This window comes from Somniosus microcephalus, chromosome 6 (assembly GCF_052327205.1).
Source record: "Somniosus microcephalus isolate GS21.2 chromosome 6, FLI_Smic_1.0, whole genome shotgun sequence".
NCBI classification, from domain to species: domain Eukaryota; kingdom Metazoa; phylum Chordata; class Chondrichthyes; order Squaliformes; family Somniosidae; genus Somniosus; species Somniosus microcephalus.
Genome location: NC_140992.1, coordinates 13263636 through 13286004, shown reverse-complemented (window position 1 = coordinate 13286004; position 22369 = coordinate 13263636). Strand labels below are relative to the sequence as shown.

The following is a 22369-nucleotide window of genomic DNA, read 5'->3' as shown; positions in this document are numbered from 1 at the left end:
GACGAATTTTGAGTGCAACTGGAGCATTTTCACCTGGCGCTAATTCACTATCTTTTGTCCTAGCACCGTCTATTTCTGGGCTATAACAAACTTCTAGCCCTGACAGCCTTAAAAGTTGGGCCTACCTTTATCTAAGGCTGCTTCTCTCACTCTCTTAGCTAAGGTTTTTATTCACACAATTATTTATAGGTCTATTAATTAGTTTACCTAGTTAAGTTAGAAAAAAAAGTTAATACTTACTGCCAATCACCTCCCAGGAGGCGGGTTGGTCATTTAAATATTTAAAGGAGGCTGCGGGCCTCAGATTTTATCTGTCTTTCTGGTTTAGCCCTGGCCGGCAGGGTTTCCCAGGATTTGAGAAACATGGTAGCTGAAGGAAGGCAAGGACTGCAGTGTGGAAGAGCTAAGTGCGTAACCAGCACTGCTTATAGGCCAGGAGTAGCAGAAGTTCTTCCCCACAACCCCAGAAACTAACCTGCTACCACCCACCCCCACAACCCAGGATCAGACAGCCCACCCCCTGCGATTGGACATACCCCCCCAAGACTGCCAAACTCCCCAATCTAGGATCGTCAACCCCCCCTCCTCAAGTTCACTAACCTCCCCTGCATCATCTCCAACCTCCGCTCCCCAGGATCACCTGCCTCCGCTCCAGGATCTCAGACCTCCCCCATCCAAGATTGCTGAATCCTCCTGCTGCATGATTGCCAACCTCCACACCTCCCGGATCCCCACCCTTCCCTCCCACAATATGGGACTGCCCCCGACACACCCGCCGCCCCCCCAGGACTGATCCCCCAGGAGTACCTCAAGGCAGTGTCCTAGGCCCAACCATCTTCAGCTGCTTCATCAATGACCTTCACTCCAAAATAAGGTCATAAATGGGGATGTTTGCTGATGACTGCACAGTGTTCAGTGCCATTCACAACTCCTCACCTAATGAACAAATCCTCTCCTGCATGCACCAAGACCTGGATGACATTCAGGCTTGGGCTGATAAGTGGCAGGTAACATTCGCACCACACAAGTGCCAGGCAATGACTATCTCCAACAAGCGAGAGTCTAAACACCACACCTTGACATTCAACAGCATTACCATTGCTGAATCCACCACAATCAACATCCTGGGGAGGTCACCATTGACTAGAAACTTAACTGGACCAGCCACATAAATAATATGGCAACAAGAGCTAAGTATTCTGTGGCGAGTGTCTCACCTCCTGACTCCCCAAAGCCTTTCCACCATCTACAAGGCACAAGTAAGGAGTGTGATGGAATATTCTCCACTTGCCTGGATGAGTGCAGCTCTAACAACACTCAAGAAGCTCAACAACATCCAGGACAAAGCAGCCCGCTTGTTTGGCACCCCATCCACTACCTTAAACATTCACTCCCTCCACCACCGGCATACCGTGGCTGCAGTGTGTACCATCTACAAGATGCACTGCAGCAACTTGCCAAGGTTTCTTCGGCAGAACCTCCCAAACCCGCGACCTCTTCCACCTAGAAGGACAAGGGCAGCAGGTGCATAGTAACACTACCATCTCCAAGCTCCCCTCTAAGTCACAAACCATCCTGACTTAGAAGTATATCGCTGATCCTTCATTGTCGCTGGGTCAAAATCGTGGATCTCCCTCCCTAACAGCATTGTGGGAGTACCACACGGACTGCATCAGTTCAAGAAGGCGGCTCACCACCACCTTCTCAAGGGCAATTAGGGATGGGCAATAAATGCTGTCCTTGCCAGCGATGCCCACATCCCATAAAACAAATTTAAAAAAAAACCTCCTACTTCCACTCATAAAACCCACTCCAGTTAAGGTCGGGGCCACTGGGCTGAATTTTGCCTATGCTCAGAGCGTGGGTTTGGAGGTGGGTCCGCTGTCAAAATAGCAAAGATTGACAATGGGTCTCCCATGTGTCAGGTCTGTCTGCGCAGAATTGGCCCAAAACCAAGTGGCGGGGGGAGACCATTTAGATCATGAAATAGCTTGTTAACAACCAATGTATTGCTAATTTGAGCCTACCTTGTAATTTTTCACCCTCCCCAGGGGACCAAAACAGCCTGGTTGCACATTTCACGGAAGGGCAAAAGCAGGGATGTGTTCAAGGGGACCTGGGTGCAGTGGCGCAAACGTTTCAGTGATCTCATTAGATCACAAAATGTAAGTACAAACCTGCATTCAACCTCATCCTGCTGTGCCTCTCATCACATCCCCATCACTCTGCCTTCCCTACCCTGCTGCTGCACATCCTTACTTACAACAACTTACCTTGTACCACAACCCATCCCTCTCTCGCTATCTACATTATCACATCCCCATCTCACTAGCCACCCCTCACACTCACGCTCATCCTAGTGCAATCATACCAACTAACAGCACACAAGGGTAGCCACTTGGGTGTTCTATCCAATGTTTCTGTAAAATCTTTATTTTCAACACTTTCTGTCTTGGACAGATTTGTGTGCACCTTTGGAAGTGGCTTACTGAGTTGCAGTGAATGATGAGACATAACAGTGCCCCACACAATGGTGGTGAGTTTGAAAGGAATGGCTTGGTCGTTGTAAGGATGCTTTATGGTTTTGGTGTCAGGTGATACCAACCTCACGCATCATATGACAGCCAGGGTGTACAGCATAAAGTTAACTAAATCTGGCCATGATGATTCCATTCCTGGCCTCCCGGGCAGCAATGTGCTCGGGTGCTGTTGGCCTCCGTCCTGTGCAGCATCAGGTGATTGCAGAGAAGTTTATTGTTGTTGTTGGTGCTGCTGGTGTGCATGGTGCTGCTGGGGTTGGGGCTCATCGTTGTCCAATTCTGAGGACCAAGGTGAGAACGTATAAATGGCACCCATGCTGATGGAATAGATGGCAGGTGAAGTACAGGGAACAGAAGCAATCTGTCAATGGTGAGAGGTAATTAGGTGAGACTGGATGGAGACTTGTGGAAAGACTTGCAGCATGCTGAATTTGTTGCGGACATACAGTGAGGAACAGCTTGTGGCTGAGGAAAGTGATGATCTGTCAGGTGAGAGCTTTTACTGTACATTTGAAGCTGTCAACTAATCAGCTGGAGCAATGGCCACTGAACTCCTGCCGCAGGTTGACAGACGTGGTCACCAAACAGCGTGGTTCCCATGGCCATGAAGTTAAAGTTAAAAGTAAGGTTAAAAAAAAGCCTGCTAAGGGTCGGGTAAGTGCATTACGCTGCCTGTTGGGTGTGTTCAGCGCTGGCAGACCCGACATTGGGAAAGGTGCATTGGGCGGGTTCATGACCCACCCTCAAAAAGAAACACTTTCCCACCCGATCCACCACCGATTCCGCCCGCTGACACCCCGGAAAATTCTGGCCTGAGTTGCTTTCTTCACTGCCACTGAGCATTGTTGCAATAGTTTCAATTTATTGTCAATCAGGACTCGCAGATCTTTCATTTTCCATGTACATTATTTTCTTTCTAGTTAAGTTGTTATCCCTTCCTGTATTTTTTGTCTCCATCTGAAGCACTTTGCATTTATCAACATTGAATTTAATTTGCCAGTTATCTGCCCAATTCCCAAGTATATTCAAATCCTTCTATAGCTTATCCTATTCAGCTTTGGAGTCTACCACTTTAATTAGCTTTTTTCATCTGTAGATTTAGCCACTGTGCTTGTGACTTCTAGCTCTGGATCACTTATAAAGATATTATACAAAAGAAATCGCACTGTTCACATCCCCCCCCCCCCACCCAGGCTGATGACTGTCCCTGTATCACTACCCTCTGGGCCCTATCAGTCAACCAAATTACACATCCATTCAAAAATATTTGCACTGATTTTTAATTCCTTTATTTTCAGCACCAGCCTATCTAGAGGAACTGTGTCAAAGGCCTTACTGAAATCCAGTACACCACATCCAGATAGTATTCATTGCAGCCATGGCCGGGAGTTCCGAATGTTGTGTAAAAGACATCGCACAGCTGGAGAAGAATTTTGAGTGGGAAGGGGTGGGTCCAGTTCTCGTGGTCCATGTAGGAACCAACGACATAGGTAAAATGTGGAATGTGGTTCAGCTGAGAGAGTTTGAGGAGTTGGGGCCCAAATTAAAAAGTAGAACCTCAAAGGTAATAATCTCTGGATTGTTACCTGAGCCACGCACCAATTGGCATAGGGATAAGCAGATTAGAAGAATCACTGTGTGGCTCAAAGAGTGGTGTAGGAGGAAGGGATTTTGCTTCATGGGACACTGGCACCAGCATTGGGGAAAGAGGCAGCTGTTCCATTCCGACGGGCTCCTCTTAAACCGGACTAGAACCAGTGTCCCAGCAAACTGAATAACTAGGGCAGTAGACAGGGCTTTAAACTAATGAGGGGGGGTGTGGTGTGGGAGGATTCAGGAAAGTGTAAATTTAAATGCAGCAAGAGAAAAGTGAAGGCTCTGGAGCAGAGCAGAATTTTGGGGTATAAATAAGCCGAGTGGGTCAGGAAGGGGCAGAGAGTGTAACAAAGATAATGGGCCAGAAATTTGGGTCCCCACGGGTGAGTACGCGCTGTGTACTCACTCGTAGGGCCAACAAAACTGCCGGTTTCGTGCATGCACTGCGCATGCGCTGGAAACCGCAACTTCCGTTCCCTTGAAGGAAGGGGTTCGAGGGTCAAACGCGTGCACCAGAGAGGCGGCGCGTACACCCGGAGCTTCCGTTTTTTTTACAGGTTTCTCCGGGAGGGTAAGGCTCTAGCAGCTGCGCGTTTAAAAAGCAGTCGCAAGGCCTGCTTTTTACAAGGTAAGTGGTGAATTAAGTAAAATTAAAACAATTTTTCCACAGGTTTATTATTTTTAAATACTTTAAAGAAAGGTAAGTTTATTTTTAGCCCCATTAGAAAATGTAATTAATTTTTTCAAAAATTTAAATTATTGTTTAAAATAGTTATTTCATGTAACTTATAGTTTATTTTAAAAATGTGATTAAAAAAAAATTTATTTGAAGATTTAGTGATGTTTTGGGGCTTATAGTATTTATAGGTTTGACAGGTCCTGTCAAACATATGAATGAAGCATTCCCTGCTACCATTGGCTCTCCATGGCCCATGTGATCCCAGGGGACGCATCGAACTAACTGCGCCCCTGGGATACGCAAGCACTGCGCGCCGGCAGTTGGAGGAGGCCCAGGATCGGAATCCCACGCGGGCCCACAGCTCAACGGCTGGCATGGTAGGTAAGTGCAGGTCGGGGGCTTGCACCCGCGGGAAGCCCCCGACCCGAATTTCTGGGCCATTATGTTTAAGGTAGTTATGGAAAAGGACATGGATAGACCAGGAATAAAAATTCTAAATTGGGGAAAAGCAAATTTGCTAAGCTAATAGGGTATTTACCCATAGTGGACTGGAAACAGCTACTTGAAGGTAAATCAGTGTCGGAGCAGTGGGAAGCATACAAGGAGGAGATCCGGAGGCTTGAGAGTAAATATGTGCCCTTAAAGAAAAAAGGAGGGACTAACAAATCTAGAGGCCCCGAGATGTCTCGAGACATACAGGGTAGGATAAAGAAAAAAAGGAAGGCGTATGACAGATACCGAGGGCTAAATACTCCAGAATCTTTAGAGGAGCACAGAAAGTGCAGGGATGCAATTAAAACGGATATTAGGAAAGCAAAGAGAGAGCATGAAACATTCTTGGCAAGTAAAATCAAGGAAAACCCAAAGATGTTTTATAATTTTATAAATTTATTAAGAGTAAGAGGATAACTAAAGAAAGGGTAGGGCCTATTAGAGATCATGAAGGTAATCTGTGTGTGGAGGCGGAGGATGCCGGTAGGGTTCTTAATGAATACTTTGCGTCTGTTTTCACAAAGGAGAGGGGCGAAGCAGACATTGCAATCAGGGAGGAGGAGTGTGAAATATTAGATGAAATAAACATAGTGAAAGAGGAAGTATTAAGGGGTTTAGCAACTTTAAAACTGAATAAATACCCAGGCCCGGATGAAATGTATCCCAGGCTGTTAAGCGAAGCAAAAGAGGAAATAGCAGATGCCCTGACCATCATTTTGCAATCTACTCTGGCTTCAGGTGTAATGCCAGAGGACTGGAGGACTGCTAATGTGGTACCCTTGTTTAAAATGGGAGAAAAGGATAGACCGAGTAATTACAGGCCAGTCAGCCTAACCTCGGTGGTGGGAAAATTATTGGAAAGAATCTGAAGGAGAGGATAAATCTTCATTTAGAAAGGCACGGATTAATCAAGGATAGTCAGCATGGATTTGTTCGGGGAAGGTCGTGTCTGACAAACTTGATTGAATTTTTTGAGGAGGTAACAAGGAGGGTAGATGAGGGTAGTGAGTTTGATGTAGTTTATATGGACTTTAGCAAGGCTTTGATTAGGTTCCACATGGCAGACTGGTCATGAAGTTAAAAGCCCATGGGATCCAGGGCAAAGTGTCAAGTTGGATTCAAAACTGGCTCGGAGACAGGAAGCAGAGGGTAATGGTTGATGGGTGTTTTTGTGACTGGAAGGCTGTTTCCAGTGGGGTTCCGCAGGGCTCAGTACTAGGTCCCTTGCTTTTTGTGGTATATATCAACGATCTAGACTTGAATATAGGGGCTATGATTAAGAAGTTTGCACATGATACTAAAATCGGCTGTGTGGTTGATACTGAAGAAGAAAGCTGTAGACTGCAGGAAGATATCAATAAATTGGTCAGGTGAGCAGAACAGTGGCAAATGGAATTCAATCTGGAGAAGTGTGAGGTAATGCATTTGGGGAGGGCTAACAAGGAAAGGGAATACACATTAATTGGTAGGACACTGAGTAGTGTAGCGGAACAAAGGGACCTTGGAGTGCATGTCCACAGATCCCTGAAGGTAGCAGGCCAGGGAGTTAAGGGGCTAGATTTTCAGTTGCTAGCGCCAGCAGTTAGCGCCTTAAGAGAAGTGATTTTCGGGCGCTATGCGTGTAGCGCCCGTGCGCAGCGCAGTTTGCGCCCCGCCCCAAATTAAGTTGCCCGTTAGCACCGGCGCAAAGTTTAGCGCCCGCCCGGATGCGCGCGCAGAAAATGACGTCACATCCTCGTGCAACGCCCTTTGGCCGCCCCGATTCCAAACTTCAGTCGGACCGCCCCATTGTGCGGCTGGCGGCCGGAGTGTTTGGAAAAAGGAACGCAACACAACCAGCGCGGGCCCCTGGGGGCGCAAATTAAAGGGGACGTGCTCTCCAGTATAAAGGCCAGCCTTTTTTCAGAAAACACTCTTGTGCAACGCATTTCTGGAGACACAACAAGGAGGATAGCTAACTGGTTTCAAGCAGCAAGAGCTCAGGTATTTTTGGACTCAGGCCAGAGCGCTGCAAGTGGCCTTTTGGAAATTTGAGTGTTTGCCAGGATTTGATGGGGGTTGCATGGGGTGCCAACGTGGAGCTGCAGCTCCATATCCGTAGGGCTCGCAGACGCATTGTGAGAGGGGCAGCCCTGGCTAGAGGCAGAGGGGGCTACAGGCGTCGGCCATGTAGGCCTTACCCAGTCAGGCTATACCGCCAGCAGCGCTCCTACCTAAACATGAGTGCCGCGCGATGTGTTAAAAGGCTCCGATTCCGAAAGGAGGTGATTGCAGAGATCTGCCACCTGCTTCGCTGAGATCTGCGGCCAAAGCTCAGGTGCAGGACGTCTCTGTCGGTGGAAGTGAAGGTGACGGTGGCATTGAACTTCTATGCCACCGGCTCCTTCCAATACGCTGCTGGGGACATAGCAAACATCTCCCAGTACGGCGCGCATCGCTGCATCCGCCAGGTGACCGAAGCACTGTTCAGAAGGAGAAGCCAATTCATCTCCTTCCCCATGGCCCTGGAGAGCCAGCATCAGCGCGCATTGGGATTTTCCAGACTCGGGGAATTCCCCTTGGTGCAGGGCGCCATTGACTGTACGCATGTGGCTTTGCGGGCCCCTCTGGAGCATGGCAAGCAGTATCGCAACAGGAAGGGCTACCATTCTCTGAATGTGCAGCTGGTGTGTGACCACAAGCAGCGCATCATGGCAGTCAATGCCAGCTTCCCAGGCAGCAGCCACGATGCCTTTATCCTGCGGCAGAGTACTGTGCATGACATGTTCCAGGCACAGCCTCCCCCAAGAGGATGGCTACTCGGGGACAAAGGCTATCCTTTGTGCACCTGGCTCATGACCCCGCTCCGTGCGCCCAGGACCGCTGCTGAAGAGGCCTACAACGAGAGCCATCAAACCACCCGCAACATCATCGAGCAAACTATTGGGGTCCTCAAGCAGCGGTTCCGCTGCCTTGATCGCTCCGGAGGAGCTCTCCAGTATTCGCCGGACCGGGTCTCCCAATTTGTGGTGGTTTGCTGCATGCTACACAACCTGGCTATCCGCAGGACTCAGGCACTGCCACCTGACGTTGGACCAGCACCTCAGGAGGAGGAGCAGGAGGAGCATGAGGAGGAGGAGGAGGAGCAGGAGTACGTTCCCAGGAGGGAGCGACCAGGGCCAAGGGCCGCGCGACGCCACCTTATTACACGGTACTTCTAAGCCCCCTGTCAGGGAATGGCCGGGGGCCATGAGGGAAGATGAATGCAGCCGCTCCGCAAGCCCTCAGCCGGCGAAGCCAACAAACACTAAGAAGAACAACCATGGAGACTGCATGAATAAAGATAATTATTTATTACACAAAAATGAAAAGCCCTTCCCACATGAATCCCCAAAAACAATAAACGGGCCCCACAAAAAGCCCAACAAACGACTCACTCCCACAAACTGGGGAGGAGTCACTCCACATTTCTTCAAACCGGGCCTCAACGTCGGCCCAACGCAAAAAATAAGCCCTCCAACAACACAACCATGGGCAAAATAAAGATGGCCACCGCCATATAAAAGGAAAGCTGGCCACACCCTCTACTGAGTGGCCCGCGAGGGCGAGACCTTGCCCAGCCTTTTGCCTCCCCTGCCCGGCCTGCTGCTCCTTCGCAAGCTCTGCCCAGTGGCTGCTGTGAGGTTGGGGGAAGGCGCCTGAGGCTCAGATGCCCTTCCGCCAGATGCCGCTGGGGGGCAGCCTACACGGCGTTTGGGCCTCGAGGGGCCGTCTGCTGAGTGGCGCACCTGAGCCTGGCCACCATCAGCTGCAGCCGCTTGCCCTTGACGCCCCAGTGGGGGAATGGCGGCGACGGATGGCGCAATGTGGGCCAGTTGGCATCTGGGATGCGCTGGCTGGTGCTGTGGCGCGGTGGCACTCGGCCGGGCCCGCACTGCAGGATCCGCAACAATCAGCCGAGGGGCGGCTTGCTGGGATGGTCCAGCGCGGCGGCTGCCCTGGCGATGCCTACCTGAGAATGCGCGTGTGGCAGCAGTGAGTGCCCCTGTTGTCCTGGTGTGCGCCCGCATCACATCCGCCAGGGTCTTGACGGCATCAGTCAGCATGCCGCCACTCGCGGCAGTTGCTGCCCCGAACTCGCGCACACTGGTCGCCAGCGACTCGATGGCCTCAGGCATGCGCCCCACCACGCTCATGAGCTCCGTGTGGCGCCGGTCCGAATCCTCGGCCATCTTATCCAGCTTCCGCACCTCCTCCGAGGTGAAGGTGTCCGGACTGGAGTCGCGACTCTCCCGCTGGGGAGGAGGGGGCCGAACTAGGGGACCCTTGCCACGTTGGTGGCGGCGAGTGTGCCGATCAGCAGCACTCCCCTCTGATCCTTGCCCCCTTTGGGGGGAAGGCCGCGGGCCACACCCACGGCTCCTGGGTGGCTGGACGCCACTGGTCCCAGAAGCTGCATTGCCCTGCGACAGTTCCTCCAGGCACTCGTCCAGTGAGGAGGTGTCAAGCATTTCCTCCTCTCCTGCGGGACGTGACTGTTCCCCCGATGGTCCGGCTTGCTCCTCCTCCTCCTCCTGCTCGGAGGTGCTGTCACTGGCAGCTTCAGGGTCCTGGTCGTCACCAGCTGAAAGCAGGAATGCACAAGAGTAGCTTCAGAGTGAGGAGACGGCGTCAGCAAGGGAGTTAGGACTGGTGGCATTCAGCGCATTGGTGGGACAGTGGCAAAGGAGGTAGCTTGGATGGGCCAGTGCGACGCGAGAGGGCCAAAAGGCGAGGTCCTTACCATTGCCGGGCAGTGGAGGGTCGGCTACTCCGCACGCTGTGGAGACGAGCACACGGGCTCCCATGAGCACACACACGCGCTCCTCCAGCCGAGTGAGCTTCTGCAGCTTGGCGCGGCCACCCCTGGCACGGACCTGGCGATTAAAGGCTACTTTAGCCTGCAAGAGAAAGGACGGGCTGTAAGTGCGCAGTGTAGCCCTGATGTAGTGTGCACTGCCTCCCATGGTGTAATAGCGTGGCCAGAGTGAAGCCCTGATGTAGTGTGCACAGCCTCCCATGGTGGAATAGCTTGGCCAGAGTGAAGCCCTGATGTAGTGTGCACAGCCTCCCATGGTGGAATAGCTTGGCCAGAGTGTAGAGTGCCGAATGGCCAATTGATGCTCATGACTGTCCCAATGCTGCTGGCTGAGGGCTGGCCAATAGGACTTTCAGCTCCCTTTGCCCATCATGTCAGGTGTACATGCAAGAATGAGGAGGAGACTGGAAAGGGTACTCACCCTGACAATCCTGGTCAGGCCGTTGTATTTTTTACGACATTGTTTGTGGGTCCTGGGGGCATCGCCGGTGAACATCACCCTCTGGGCGATCTGCTTCCAGGCTTTGGTGTAGTCGTGGTGGGTTGGATTCCTCCCACTCTCTGGGAACAAGATCTTGCGCCTCACCTCCAGAGCTGTGACCATTATGTCCAGATCACCCTCTGAGAAGCGCAGGGCACGCTGACAGGCCTTCTCTGGCGTTGCCATGACTCCCTGGGGCTGAGCAGCAGTGTTGAGGCCTCTTTGCAAGGCTGCAGTGTGCAGGGCGTGGCAGCAGACCAATTCGTCCCTTCCCCCTTTAAGAGCTGGTCGGCGCCACGGGGTCTGCTGTCAGTCCAAAAATGACCGCACCCGCGCTGCGCCCCGCCTGGGCGCTATCCCTCTGGACCGCCGGCTTAGCGCCTAAAGATAGTAGTGGAACGCCTCTTTTAGCGCTCCACCAACCTCTTAGGGCGAAGCCACTGAATTTCCGGCAACGGGGCGCTACTTTGGGGCGGGCGCTAACTTCGGGTGGGCGCTAAGGTTAGCGCCCCAAAACTGCCTATACTGAAAATCTAGCCCAAGGTGTTTAAGAAGGCATATGGAATGCTTGCATTTATTAGCCATGGCATAGAATACAAGAGCAGGGGGGTTATGCTTCAAATTTATTAAACACTGGTTAGGCCTCAGCTAGATTACTGCATGCAGTTCTGGTCACCACATTACGGGAAAGATGTGATTGCACTAGAGAGGGTACAGAGGAGATTTACAAGGATGTTGCCGGGAGTAGAGAATCGTAGCAATGAGGAAAGACTGGATAGGCTGAGGCTGTTTTCCTTGGAACAGAGGTGGCTGAGGGGAGACCTTATTGAGGTGTATAAAATTATGAGGGTCATAGATAAAGAGGATAGAAAGGACCTATTTCCCTTCGCAGAGGGGTCAACAACCAGGGGGCACAGATTTAAAGTAATTGGTGGAAGTTTTAGAGGGGAATTGAGGGGGAATTTCTTCACCCAGAGGGTTATGGGGGTCTGGAACTCACTGCCTGAATGGGGGATAGAGGCAGGAACCCTAACCACATTTAAAAAGTACCTGGATGTGCACTTGGGATGTTCTCACCTGCAGGGCTACGGACCAAGAGCTGGGAAATGGGATTAGGCTGGATCGTTCTTTGTTGGCCGGCGCGTACCCGATGGCCCGAAATGTCCTCCTTCCATGTTGTAACTTTCTATGATTCTATAATTCATTTTTTGGGCCGAGTCAACAAGGAGTTATGAAAGGGAAATCACGTTTGACAAATTGGTTAGAGTTTTTTGAGGTAGTAACTAGCAGAATAGATAAGGGGGAACCAGTGGAAGTGGTGTATTTGGATTTTCAGAAGGCTTTCGATAAGGTGCCACAGAAGAGGTTATTAATCAAAATTAGGGTTCATTGGATTGGGAGTAATATACTAGCATGGGTTGAGAATTGGTTAACGGACAGAAAACAGAGTTGAAATAAATGGGTCATTTTCAAGGTCGGCAGGCTGTAACTAGTGGGGCACCACAAGGATCAGTGCTTGGGCCTCAGCTATTCACAATCTATATCATTGATTTGGATGAGAGGATCAAATGTAACATATCCAAGTTTACTGATGATACAAAGCTAGGTGGGAATGCAAGTTGTGAGGAGAATGCAAATAGAAACATAGACACATAGAAGATCGGAGCAGGAGTAGGCCATTCGGTCCCTCGAGCCTGCTCTGCCATTCAATGAGATCATGGCTGATCATCCAAATTCAGTACCCTGTCCCTGCCTTCTCCCCATATCCCTTGATTCCTTTAGCCTTAAGAAATATATCTAACTCCTTCTTGAATATATTTAATGAATTGGCTTCAACTGCCTTCTGTGGTAGAGAATTCCAAAGGTTCACTACTCTCTGGGTGAAGAAATTCCTCATCATCTCTGTCATAAATGGCTTACCCCTTATCCTTAAACTGTGACCCCTGGTTCTGGACTCCCCGGCCATCGGGAACATCCTTCCTGCATTTAGTCTGTCTAATCCTGTTAGAATTTTATAAGTTTCAATGAGATCCCCTCTCATTCTTCTAAACTCCAGCGAGTATAAGCCCAATCGACCCAATCTCTCCTCATACATCATTCCTGCCATTCCAGGTATCAGTCTGGTGAATCTTCGCTGCACTCCCTCCATGGCTACAAGTGGATATAGACAGGCTAAGTGAGTGGGCAAGAACATGGCAAATGGAATATAATATGTAGGGATGTGAAGTTATCCACTTTGGTAGGAAAAAAAGAAAAGCAGTGTATCTTTTGAATGGTGAGAGATTGGGAAATGTTGGTGTTCAGAGGGACCTGGGTGTCCTTGTACATGAATCACTGAAAGTTAACATGCAGGTACAGCAAGCAATTAAGAAAGGGAATGGTATTTTAGCCTTTATTACAAGTGGATTTGAGTATAAGAGTAAAGACATCTTACTGCAAATATATAGGGCCCTGGTGCTACCACACCTGGAGTATTGTGTACAGTTTTGGTCTCCTTACCTTGGGAATGATTTACTTGCCATAGAGGGTGACATGAATCTTGTCATTCATGTGGAAATGACTTAGGAAATGATACTGGGTGGCCTGCTGGTGGCACTGTCCAGGGAGAGTATAAATACTCAGGCATGGGCCCAGCTTGCTCAGGACATTCTTTAACAGGAACTAGTGAAGGACACAACTAGATCTCCATGTTGAAAAACAGTTGATTAAAGCCTTGTTTAATACTCAGACCAAGTGCCTAGTAGTTTTCTTACGTCAGAGGGAGTTCAACGAAGGTTCACCAGACTGGTTCCTGGGATGGGGGGATTGTCCTGTGAGGAGAGATTGAGTAGACTAGGCCTATATTCCCTAGAGTTTAGAAGAATGAGAGGTGATCTCATTGAAACATACAACATTCTTACAGGGCTTGACAGGGTAGATGCTGGGAGGCCGTTTCCCCTGGCGGGGAGTCTAGAACCAGGGGTCACAGTCTCAGAATAAGGGGTCGGCCATTTAGGACTGAGATGAGGAGAAATTTCTTCACTCAGAGGGTTATAAATCTTTGGAACTCTCTACCCCAGAGGGCTGTGGAGGCTCAGTCGTTGAGTATATTCAAACCAGAGATTGATAGATTTTTGGATATTAAGGGAATCAAGGGATATGGGGATAGTGCAGGAAAGTGGAGTTGAGGCAGAAGATCAGCCATGATCTTATTGAATGTCGGAGCAGGCTCTAAGGGCCAAATGGTCTACTCCTGCTCCTAATTCTTATGTTGTTATATTCTAAAATTGCAGGTTCTTAAACATGTTGTGCCGAATGTGCATGAATGATTGTTAAATGAGTTGAAACCTTAGTTTGCATATTTTATTGGTTTTGTTCAATATAGATTACCATGGGTGCAGTATATAATAATCTGGGTTAAAGAACATAAATTTTAGGAAAAGATTTGGTAAAATAAATATTCGATATATATATCTGTGCCAAATCTATAATAAAGCAGTGAATTATCATAGCGTTTGAGTAATATGATGCACACAAACATATGTTACGTAACAGTAATGCATACTATTTATATTCATTGCAGGAACATGTAAAGGCTTGGCATTTAATAATGCAGATAATGGAGATGTTATTATTAACAAGTAAATAAGCAAATTATTTCTGCACTTCCTCAGGTGATGAAAATCGCTCAAATTCTATGACAGGTGGAAAATCTCACGCTGCCATATTACCGCTCGAGTGGTGATGCGAAAAATTACTCCCCCTCATTGTTAAACTACCAATATGATAGCATATTGACAGTGGCTTATTTAATGAAACCAATGTGAATACTCTATCTTGCACATCTCAGTATCACAAGTTTCAAAATGTAATAATATTTATTATAAAACAAGTTTCAAGTTGAAAATCCTCATAATGAAGAAATAAAACAACATTTGAGGGGTGGGGTAGGGAACTAATTGTGACTTTGGTCCATAGTGTAAAACGGGCTATAGATCTTTCATGATTTTCATTTCTATTAGATGACAATCGAGAGAGATATATATGGGGCTGATCCAATATTGCCCATTTTTCACTATCGACCCAAGCTCAAAATTATCCTTACTGCTGTTAATTTTGACTTTGTGCAATAGTGTATAATGGGTGTTAGCGAATCAGCAACCCATTTTACATCCCTCCCAATTTTTATTTCCTTTCACTGCCTTTATAGGAGTGGGCCTTTGGCGTAGCGGTAGCATCCCCGCCGCTGGGCCAGAAGGCGTAGGACTTCGAACCCCGCTCCAGACAGTCCCGGCAAGTGGAGTCGGAGCTCCGGCTCTAAATTCTGGGTTGACATCCAGCGGGATACTTGCGTTCGTGGGTGTGGGTGGCCCCCCCCTCGTATGGGTTGTGGGAGCCCGTAAAACCCTCCCGCCATAGGACTAACCACCCAAATGACTGGTACGAAGATGGTTACAGTCACGGAAGGAGCGTTAACGCGGCCAGAAATCCTTCCACCACTTCATACAGTTCCCCAAAGGGAACAGTGTGAAGACACGTACAACGACCACTGCCTTTATGACAAATCTTAAATTCCTATTAAAACATTATCGCCTCATTTACAAAGGTTCTTACAGCCCTTTGGAAGCCACTGCACCCATCATGTGCTTCTTTGTATTTCTTTCTTTCTTCAATAGGATGATATAACATTTCGGAGCAAAAACTGCAGACAAGTAGCCCAAAGCTAGAGGCCAAAATAGCAAATACTTTGACTGCCACAGCATATTTCCCCGGAGAGCTGGAATGAAGGTTATCCAAACTGCGCAAAAAATAAGCATCCTAAAAGTTATATGCTTAGCTTCATTGAAGTTATCTGGAAGTTGTCTAGCTAGAAAGGCGACCACAAGACAAACACCGGAAAGAAACCCAATATAACCAAGTACACAATAAAATGCCACAGAAGATCCCACATTGCATTCAAACACTATTATCTCATTAAAATAATTTGTTTTTCAAAGGATAAGGTGGGAATATAATTAACCAGACTGTGCATATTACACATTGTACCAGTGTAAGGATATAAACAGTCAGGCGTTGTTGTGTAGGCCCAAACCGTTTCATCATGTTATTACCTGGAAAGGTAGCTTTAAAGGCCATCACCACTACAATTGTTTTGCCCAACACACAAGATATGCAAAGAACAAAACTAATACCAAATGCCATGTGGCATAACATACAGGACCAGGCTGAGGGTTCACCAATGAATGTAATTGAACACAGAAAACAAAGGGTCAATGCAAAAAGAAGAAGAAAGCTTAACTCAGAGTTGTTGGCTTTAACAATTGGAGTGTGTCTGTACACATAGAATATTGCGAATACACTAATCGTGGTACAGGCTCCAAGCAACGCCAGTGCCACCAGAATGATTCCCAAGATATCCGCAAAGGAAAGAAACTCAATTTCCTTCCGGATGCACTGATCCCATCGTTCATTAGACTTGTATTCCAATGGACATTTTATGCAATGGACGGAATCTAAAGAATAACAAAAAGCTTGATCATTATTGGAAGAATATTAAATCCACTACAGCAATGCTGAAATCAAGTTTAGACAACATGACTGATACTAGTGCCTTTCTTACCAGTTGTGTTACTAATTTCCCCTTGTGCACATTGTATGCAATCAAAACTCCAAATGGGTTATCCTTTTCTTCCTGCTTTTCTTGTTCCTTGGAGACAGCTTTCAGAGCAAACAGCTTTAGGAACCTGATTATGAAAATAATATGATATTGCAGCAATGCTAGAATTTCTATGTGACAAATTTACAAAATTCAAACCCGTTGCATGTGGCTAAAGCTATTTGTATAAATTTTAATAAGATTCTGCCTTTTAAATAATGTGATGCCCTGTGATGTAGTCATGTCCCAATTTAAAGGTACTTTGAGGTGTCTGAGGCAGAATTGCAGTTACAGAAGCATAACATTGCTCATTCAATTCACAATTCTTATTGAAACATTCATAGTGGGTCGCTGATTTCATTCCCTTTGTTATTGAAATACAAAAGAAAAAAGGAGAAAAAAAGTAACTAAAAGCAAACTTGTTGGGTATTGATACTCATTAATGGCTAAAATGGAAACCAGTTTCCGGTAAAAATATTGACCCGAATTTGTGGCCAGCGGCGAAGCAAAAGCATTTGCCGCTGGCCCTGAAGTACGCTTCGCACAAAGGCCTCCCGATCTCTGTGTCAAGAAGTTCTGGTTTTCCGACGTGTAATTCAAATCAATGGAGTGCAGTGGGAATCCCCCAGTGCGAGCTGCTGTGAAAGCAACAATCTGTCTAAGCAGCCAATCAAAACACAGAATTTACACAGACAGCAAACAAGCAAGTGGGTAAGCACTTAAAATCATAACTTATTAAAATAGTTAGAGATAACAAAAGAAAGATTGGGGCTCTCACACGGGGAAACGGTAAACATGAAATAAAGATGAAAAAACTGAAAAATAAATTAAAGTTTTGTAAAATATTTTTATTTCCATAATCTTTGTTTAGCAGTCAATACGCTGTTAAAACCCTAGTTACATCTAATCCCTTTGGTCTAACTTTATTGGGGAATTGAACAGCGATATTACTGCGGAAGAGTTGAAGTTTTCATCAGTTTCACTGATTTGAGAGATTTCACTGATTTTTTGGTTCGGCAGTGGGCCGGGCACAGCGCAGCCTGTGGAGGAGCTGTGAATGACAGACAACAACTTTAGGATTTCTACATGGGCCTGCACATGCGCCAAATCCTGAAATTGGAGTCAGTTTCAAAGTTGGAATGATGGCGAACGCTGCCAGTTTGCCATCATCTGGACGGCAAATTCCGGGTGCGTTCGTGTCTAAGACAAATTTACACGCCAATGTCTCTCAGTATGGCCCAGAAATTCAGGTCGGGGGCTTCCCACGGGTGCAAACTTCCGACCTGCACTTACCTTGCGCGCCGGCCGTTGAGCTGTGGGCCCCCGTGGGCTTCCAATCCTGGGCCTCCTCCAACTGCCGGCGCGCAGTGCTTGCGTATCCCAGGGGCGCAGTTAGTTCGATGCGTCCCCTGGGATCACGTGGGCCATGGAGAGCCAATGGTAGCAGGGAATGCTTCATTCATAAGTTACCTGTCAAACCTATAAATACTATAAGCCCCAAAACAGCACTAAATCTTCAAATAAATTTTAAAAAGATCACATTTTTAAAATAAACTATAACTTACATGAAATAACTATATTAAACAATAAATTACATTTTTGAAAAAATTAATTACATTTTCTAATGGGGCTAAAAATAAAATTACCTTTCTTTAAAGTATTTAAAAATAATAAACCTGTGGAAAAAATGTTTTAATTTTAATTAATTCACCACTTACATTGTAAAAAGCAGGCCTTGCGACTACTTTTTACATGTCTAACTTCTGGCGACTTACCCTCCCAGGAAAACCTGCAAAAAAAACATAATTTTGAAGCGCACGCCCTGCCTCTCCTGCACACGTATTAGAACTCTGAACCCCTTCTTTCAGGGGAATGGAAGTGCCGGCTTCCTGTGCATGCACAGTGCATGCATAAAACTGGCACTTCCATTGGGCTTACGGGTGAGTACCCCATGCGTACTCACCCGTGGAGACCCAAATTTCTGGGCCATTAAGTAGAATGGGCCTATCCTCTCTGGACCTTAGAAGAATGAAAGGTGATCTAATTGAAACATATAAGATTCTGAGCGGGATTGACAGGGTAGACACTGAGCGGTTGTTTCCCCTGGCTGGAGAGTCTTCAACTAGGGGGCATAGCCTCAGGATAAGGGTCGGCCATTTTTGATTGAGAGGAGGAGAAATTTCTTTACACAGAGTACTGTGAATCTTTGAAATTCTCTACCCCAAATGGCTGTGAATGCTGATTCGTTGTTTATTTTCAGGGCTGAGATAGGTAGATTTTTGGACTCAAGGGAATCAAGGGATATGGGGACCGGCAGGAAAGTGGAGTTGAAGTCGAAGATCAGCCATGATGTTATTGAATGCTGGAGCCTACTCCTGCTCTTAATGTTCGTATGTTCTTATGTGGAAACTCCCGGTACGTCAGGTGTCCGGGGTGACCATCTGTGCAGGAAGTGACTCCGGCTGCTTGAGCTCCTGCTCAGAGTTTCTGAGCCCGAGCTATGGCTGTTATTACTGCAGGAAATACGGGAGGCTGAGAAATTCCAGGATCTTACATTCCAAGATATGACACCCCACAGCTCAGGACAGTAAATGGCTGGCCATTGGGCATGGTAGGAAGAGGCAGGCATTGTAGGAATTGTCTTGGAATGCGTTACTCACAAACCAGTTTGCAGTATTATATGCAGGTTGATGTGCCAAATAACTGTCTGAATGCATGAGGTTAAAACTTAAAACTAAAGGCTTTTATTAAGTAAGAATCATGGCATCAAGTTAACACAGGGCAACCATCATTCATCACCTACCCAGCCCTTATGAGTAAAACCCAGCTCTTATAAATAAGACTCACATCAATCAGGAGGATCCATAAAGGCGGAGCTAGGGAGGAACATTAGTGGTTACACCTGTAAAACATTCCAGACATTAACAAGTACAACAACAGACAATCCAGAAGACAGAGTTATTTCATCACATTCACCCCCTGCTATAGATTCAGTCTGTCAGGAGGTCTGATAGTCCTCTGAGAATGATGTAACTCTTGCCGAGGCTCCTCCCAGAGTACCAACTCCGGTTCATCCGAATTCCCAGAATCATCAGTGTTTTCCACACTGAGGGTTTGTGTCTCTGAAGGTCCAATACCACGATTGAAAACTCTACTCTCAGAGTCGGACTCTTTGAGCTCCAACAGGTGCAAGATCTTTAATAGAGACCGTATCCTCTCACCCATCCAGATATTGAATGTACGCATACTGGGGATTAGCATGAAGGAGTTGTACTTCCTCCACCAGTGGATCAGTCTTGTGGCCTCTCACATGTCTGCGCAACACCACAGGGCCCGTGGTCGTCAATCATGTGGGTAACGATACTCCATTAGTGGCTTTTCTTGGAAAGCTAAACATCCTTTCATGAGGGGTTGCATTCGTATCTGTACACAAAAGAGACTTTATGGAATGCAGCACGTCTGGCAGGACATCCTGCCAGCGAGAGGTCGGCAGGCCTCGCGACTTCAGAGACAATACGATAGCCTTCCACACTGTCGCATTTTCTTTCTCGACCTGCCCATTACCACGAGGGTTATAGTTAGTAGTTCTACTCGTTGCAAACCCTTTCGATAGCAAAAACTGTTGCAATTCTTCGCTTATAAAGGAAGAACCCCTATCACTATGTATATAGTTTGGCATGCCAAACAAATAAAACAGTTGGCAGAGGCATTTAATTACAACAGCACTGGTCACATCCGGACAGGGGATAACAAAAGGGAACCGAGAGTACTCATCTATAATATTAAGAAAATAGACATTACGGTCGCTCGATGGAAGGGGACCTTTAAAATTGAGACTCAAACGCTCAAATGGTTGAGTTGCTTTAATAAGATGAGCTGGCTCGGATGGCTTATAGAAGCAGGGTTTGCATTCAGCACAAAGACGACAGGTTCTGGTCATTGTCCGGACCTCCTCAATAGAGTAGGGTAGATTGTGGGACTTAATGAAGTGGTTCATTCTGGTAACCTCAGGGTGACAGAGTGCATCGTGGAGACTTTGAAGCTTATCTATACCTAGACTAGCACATACTCCTCGTGACAAAGCATCCAATGGCTCATTAAATACTCCAGGCCTGTACTGAATATCATAGTCATATGTTGACAGTTCTATTCGCCATCTTAAAATCTTATCATTTTTGAGCTTGCCTCTCTGCTTAGTATTGAACATAAAGGCCACAGATCGCTGGTCACTAATAAGCGTAAAATGTCGGCCAGCGAGATAATGTCTCCAATACCTGACTGCTTCGATAATCGTCTGCGCCTCCTTTTCCACTGAAGAATGTCGAACTTCTGGTCATGCAATGTACGAGAGAAGAAAGCTACTGGTGTACCAGCTTGGTTAAGAGTTGCTGCCAACGCAAATTCAGATGCATCACTTTCCACTTGAAAAGGGATCTTCTCATCCACGGCACATACCACTGCCTTCTCAATGTCCCGTTTGATATTACAGAAAGCCTCCTGAGCTTCCGCCGATAGCGGAAAAGACGTCGACTTAATAAGAGGTCGGACTTTATCTGAGTAGCTAGCCACCCACTGGGCATAGTACGAGAAGAATCCCAGACACCTTAAAGCTTTTACAGTGTGAGGTAAAGGTAATTCCTTAAGTGGGCGTAATCTTTCAGGATCCGGCCCAATTACCCCATTCTCCACAATGCAACCAAGAATACATAAACGTGTAGTATTGAAGCTACACTTGTTTTCATTGTAGGTCAGGTTTAACCTCTTTGCCGTCTCTAGGAACTTCGCGAGATTTTGATCATGCTCCCGTTGGTCGCGCCCACAGATAGTAACATTGTCCAGGTACGGGAATGTTGCTTCCAACGCGTATTCATCCACCATATGATCCATCTCCCGTTGGAAGACGGATACTCCATTCGTCACTCCAAAGGGCACCCTAAGAAATTGGTACAGGCGCCCATTAGCTTCGAAGGCCGTATAAGGTCGGTCTTCTATTTTGATAGGGAGTTGATGGTGGGCAGACTTTAAATCAATGGCGGAGAACACGCAATACTGAGCTATCTGGTTCACCATCTCAGAAATACGAGGCAAAGGATAGGCGTCCAATTGGGTATACAAATTTATAGTCTGGCTATAATCGACCACAAGTCTTTTCTTTTCATTAGTTTTAACCACCACCACCTGGACACGCCACGGGCTATTACTGTGTTCGATGATTCCCTCCCATTGAAGCCTTTCCACTTCCTCTTTTATAAATGTTTTATCTTCTGAACTATACCGTCGACTCTTAGTCACTATAGGTCTACAATTAGGAGCAAGGTTCACGAACAAAGAAGGCGGACTTACTTTTAAAGTAGAAAGGCCGCAGACTGTGAGTGGAGGCTGAGACCCACCATACTTAAGGGTAACGCTCTCATGCTGACACTGGAAGTCCAAGCCTAAAATTAAGTTCACACACAACTGAGGTAATATAAAGAGTTTAAAGTCCTTATACTCTGTATCCTTAACGGTCAATGTGACTTTACAATATCCAGTTACCTCTGAAGTAAGGGACTTGGACGCCATCACAATTTCACTTCGAGTAGGGTACACCTTCAATGAACAGGAGTTAACAAGGTTGGGATGTATAAAACTTTCAGTCCTGCCACAGTCTATCAAACACCCAGTAGGATGACCATTAATCTTAATGTCCATCATAGATTTCGACAAGGAACACAGTATGGTCTGGTCAACCATAACCGAGGCTAGAGTAAAACGATAGGTGGCAGCAGAGAAGACATCGGGTACAGGATTACCCTTACACACTTTACTAAAATGTCCCCGTTTCTTACATTTAAAGCAAGTAGCCTCTCTGGCTGGGCATCTTTGCCTGGAGTGTTTAGATTGGCCAGAAAAATAACACTTAGACCCATGGGGTACAGCCGCAACAGTAAGATTAAGTGGAGGCTCCATTGGTGTTATGGATGCCTCCATACTCGGAACACACGAGGCTGAGAGAGATGCTTGGGCTGATGCATACACTTCTAAATTCATCTGGGCTACATCTAATGATCGAGCCGTAACAACGACTGTTTTTAAAACTAACGAGTCATTCTCGAGGAGTCTCTGTCTA

At 47.0% G+C, this 22369-nt stretch overlaps 1 pseudogene; it reads right to left on the bottom strand.

Moving 5' to 3' along the window:
* Nucleotides 1-15214: 15214 nt before the first annotated feature.
* Nucleotides 15215-22369, bottom strand: part of LOC147115479 (extracellular calcium-sensing receptor-like) — a 117516-nt pseudogene continuing 110361 nt past the window's right edge.